Below are 5,128 nucleotides of genomic sequence, written 5' to 3'. Positions count from 1 at the left end.
ACCCTTGACATTTAAAAAAATACAGACAAGCAAAAGAGAGAGAAATAAAAATCACTCCAAAATAACCATTGCTACTCTTTCAAAAACAGGATACAATTTTGTGACCTCCTTTTCTCAGTTTGAAATGTATTGTGAACATCTTCCCATGTTGATAAATATTCATCAACTGCATCATTCTTTATGTTTACAGAATATTCCATTGTATGGATGATCAGTTCTCTTTGTTGACCATTAAAGACTATCTCCAATTTATTCCATATTTCAAAGAATGCTACAGTAAATAATCATAGAGCCAAGTCTTTGAACATATTACTGATTACTTCTTTAAAACAAATTTATAAAAGTGAAACTACTGGGTCAAAGAATACAAGTTAGAATTTTGAGTTGGTATATCCCCATCTTCTCAGGAACAAAACTCTTTTGTATTACACAGTCAAAGGAGACTGTGGGAAACAGCTCTTATAGCCATCAGGGATTATTCCATATTAAGGCTGCACTAAGAATTAAACCATTTAAAACTTGGATTAAATGAGATAATCCATGGAAAGTGCACATAAGTTCTTAATAACTAACAGCTATCCTTATAATGAAAATAACATCAAATTCATTTCATTTGTCATTCCAAGTCCTTCTACTACCTAGGCAGTCACTTTATTTGTGTCCAGTTGAAGGTTTGAATGGATCAAGTCCTAAAAACAGAAAATGTGAAAATTCTGAGAATTGTAAAATAAAATAGTAGAACAGGGATTAGAATAACTTTTACAGTTTTTCCTCCTGATTCCCTTGTGATGTGGACCTCAGTGTTGTCACCTATAAAGAAACATTGGATAAGATGATTCTTTAATATTTCCATTCTAACACTACTGCGTTAATGTTTACTTCAACCCAGTAAGTCTTGTCCTACTCATGCTTGTATTTCCTGTATTTTGAATCAAAGTAGATTTCCTTTAGGCAATAATGGGCATTGTCAACCTAACTGAGTTTCTGAGTTTCTGGGCTCTTGGCGGGAAAGTTTTACAAAGGTCTGGAGGGCTTGAAAAGAACGTTTTTTAAACAATTTTTCCCACTTTTAACTATCAGATTTATCCAGCACCAGACCAACACTCTAATACTCAAAAGACTAGTGTGGTTTAAGAGGCCACAGAGTAACTCTGCTCTCCCAAGTCACTGAAGCCAATAAACATAGCTGAAATCATAATGCACAAAAGTCCCAGTCATTTTTGTTTGGGATTTAGTAATGTTAATCATTGTCTCTCTCACTTTGGATGTATCTTAGACACCAGCCAAATGGTCAAACATGGCTTGAAGGACCCAGTTAGTGTGTCCACACTCCGTCAAAAGTATATCCACACTTTTCCAGTGCACTTTTGCCTAAAGCATAAGATTTAACCTAGTGTTAGTCACTCACTCGTGTCTAACTCTGCGATCCTATGGACTGTAGGCCCCACCCCCCCAGCAGAGCCTCCCCAACTCCCCAACCTCGAACCCCACCCCGCCTCCTCCCCTATTCTGTTCATAGATTCGCCAGACGAGAATACTGGAGTTGCAATGCCCTCCTCCAGGGATCTTCCTGATCCAGAGTTCCAATCTAATCTCCTACATTGCAGGCAGATTCTTTACCATCTGAGCCATGAGGTAAGGGCTACGATTTCATCTAAGGATTCCAAATTGATCGCGTTTGTAAATCCTTGGAGCCCAACACGGTATTTGGTCAAAACATTGGTCAGTTGCTGCTGGTGGACTTGAACTGCCAAAAAAAAAAAAATGCTAACTCATTTAAAATTTAAGCACCGGTAGGCAGTATTGGTGAAGAGATTCATTCATTTAACTTTTTAAGCATAAACTCGATGCCAAGCCCGGAGCTAGGCGCCAGGGTCGGTTCTGCCACCTCCTGCTCAAGGCTCCCCCTGGAGCCAGCGGTGGGGGTGGCAGCAGCGACGGCATTGGCAAAGCGACAGCGCAGCGCCGGGCGAGCGAGCGCGGTGCGACTCCGCGGACATCCTCCCGCCCGCCGCGCCCAGCCCAGCCCAGCCCAGCCCAGCCCAGCCCAGCCTCCGCCGCCTTCGGCTGGATAGCGCCGCAGAGAAGATGCGCCTCAAGAACCAGGTAGCCGCGCCTCGGGCGGGCCCCATCCCGGCGCCCCGCCCACCCGCTGTCAAGGGCGACAGCGGCTTCACGGCCACGTGGCCGTGACTCGGTCGCTCCAGGCGCCCAGTGCCGCCACCCCGACTCTTAGAGAGGGAGAAGGGACCCTTGAAGGCAGGAGCTGCCCCCTCGCGCCCCTAGCTCGCGGACTTCTGGCGGTCCTCTTGACCGCCCACGTGGAGGCTCTGTTCCCGATGGGCTCCTGGTCATTCCCTCGCCGGCCACCAGAGACTTTCCCCGCCTCTGGGGAGACAACCGAAAGTTGGGTTGCCGCGCACCCCGCCCCGCGTCACAGCCGACCCAGCCTGGCTGAGTCGCTGCCCCGCGCGCGCCACTCCCTTCTGGCTTTGCTGAACTAGCTGGTGGCGCCAAAAAGTCCGGGCTGCTTCGAGCGAGCGGGGCCCTAGGGTGATGAGCGAGAGAGCACAGATCCTCGGGGGGACCCCTCAGCCTGTGTGACTCCAGCTAATTGTCTAGAAGCAGCACCCTCCGATGCGTTTCCCCGATTACAGCCCGTCGTCAACTTGAGGCTTGGGGTGTTTCTGTTACACGAAAGTCAGGAGGCGCGTCTGTTGCAATGAGCAGTGCCCTTGTTCAGCAGAGGAAAAAGGGAGGATCAGATGTTGGCTGGGATATATTTGTGTGTTGTAATCGTTGGCTCTCTTTGGGCTGGGGTTGTCAAACGTTTAGGATTTACTAAACGCAGGTCTTGAAGTCTTGAACCTGCTACAGACAATTCATTTCTAAAAGAGAGAAAACCTCCCATCCCCCAACATATGTTCAGGGATTTGGGGAGACCACAGGGAAACTTCCCAGAGGGACTTCTCAAAAACAACTCCAGGTTTGGGGGAAAATGAGTCATACTGACTCCCCAGGGGTTAGCCAATACTGCTTTTTTTTTTTTTTTTTTTTCAGCAAAACCCCAACCAAGTTCAATGCTATCTGCCCCCAGCCGCCCACGTGCTCGCGGAGCCACGAGTGGCCCCATCACAATAAACGGGGAGATGTAAGATGTCATTTCCAGAAACTGGGGAAAATATTCAGACTTTGACATTTGGACTGTTTTTCCACTCTAATAACATCAAAACCACCAAGGATGGTAATTCTCATAAATCTTCCCTCAGGGCATTCCCTATATACCCACTCCACAACACATTTTGTCACGACCCCTGTGGGCTCCTGAGAGCGGCCTTGTACCCCTTACCTAGCTGCTTTATTCTAGTAGAACCCCTTGAAGAAGGCTGTCTCACATTACCTTCCTGCATTTGTGAGCCTAGTTTTTCATTATTTTATACTTGCAAACTGACACTGAACAGGCTTTAACCTCAGTCATTTCAGAATAAGTTTGATGTTTTAAGTGAAACGTGAATGGAGCTCCATTCATGAGAGAAGTAGTCTGTGTGAAGTGTTTTGTAAATGTGAGTGGGTTGAGTTAAAACACTGAATAAAATTAATGTAATGAGGAATCAAAAAGTTCAATCCAGCTGTTCGCCTCTGTGCTTCCCTGATAAAGTGACAGTGCAGTGCTACAAAGTGATCTCCTGGTGGGTTTTGTAGAGTGAATGGCTGGATTCCTTCTGTTCCTTTTCTGAAGCACTAACCATTCCTTAGGGCTGATGAGGTTGTGATCCACCACCTATATAGAGGATTTTCGCCCTCTCCTAACTACCTTCGAAATATGTGAGGGATTTATATGCAGCTTTTTAGTTAAGAAACTTGTAAGTAATCCTCTTTAGTTATCATTAGTATTAGCTTCTGAAACCTTTGCTTGCTTATAAGATAAGGTACTTGGGTGTGATTGTAATAGAAGTGGAGTTGTGGGTTAGAGCTGGTGGCCTCACTAATTCCACTTCTTAGAATGTATTTTGAATTAACAAGAACTCCTTAGTATTTGTGTAGAGACAGTGTAGTTTAGCATGAGGAATTCTAATTCAGATATTCTCTATTCAAATCTATCCCACCTTTCAGTAGTTATGTGAATTTGGGTAATCAATTTCTTGGTCTTCCTATTTTTCCCCATTCTTTTATTCCCAATAGACTAATGGGGCTAATACCAGCCTTTGACATGGGAATTGAATGGAATACCATATATGCACAGTGCCTGGCGTGTGAGCACTCTGTAAATACTCCTATTGTTAACAGTCCATAAACAGTAGCTATTACCATCACTGCTGCTACATCTGAAAAATACCTATCTATAGTTGGGGAAAGAGGTTGACTGCAAAGGGGCAAGAGGGAATTTTCTGGAGTAATTGAAATATGCTATATTTTCATTAGGGTGTTGTGTATCCATTTGTCACAACTCATCACATTGAACCCTTAAGATCTCTGCATTTCTGTGTATTACATCACAATAAAATGTATTTAAAAAAATTAACCTCCAAATGTGTTAAGTACATCCCTTTTGAGAGGTAGGAGTTGACGTAACAGTGTAATTCTGCTTAACCTAGTAATTCGTTTCCAGAGGTCCCTCTGCCTGTGAGGTATCTTCTTCATAAATTCATGTTGGGTCATAGGAAACATAGAGAGAGGGATCTCTAATTTTTCAGGTTGTTGTCAGGAGTGATGGTCCATGGAGAAGAATGATTATTTGGCTTGTGCCAGGATTATATTTAATTTGGAACTTGCATATGGTATTAGTTTTTACTAATAGCTTTTTAAAAACCCGATTAAAATGTTTTATTTCATCTAGAAATGCTCATTTGCATAATATATCCATCCAGTAAGCACAGTTCCTGAAAGGTCATAGTGATTTCACATCCCTTTCCTTGCTTTCAATAAATTCTTTGCATTGCTGGTAGTGAAGTGAAATACCTAATGTGCATTTAGCATAGTATCAGGCACATAATAAATGCTAATATATGCTAGCTGTTATTATTTAAATTGATATGTTCATCTTTTTTGGAGGTCAGAAATCAATACTATACAGATTTTAGTGTAAATTCACTATAAAGATGCTGTGAAAAGTTTTTGAAGTGGAAAC

The sequence above is a fragment of the Bos javanicus genome, chromosome 3, assembly GCF_032452875.1.
Source record: "Bos javanicus breed banteng chromosome 3, ARS-OSU_banteng_1.0, whole genome shotgun sequence".
Taxonomy (NCBI): Eukaryota; Metazoa; Chordata; class Mammalia; order Artiodactyla; family Bovidae; genus Bos; species Bos javanicus.
The sequence above is the reverse complement of the archived record's forward strand: the minus strand, read 5'-3'. Positions refer to the sequence as shown.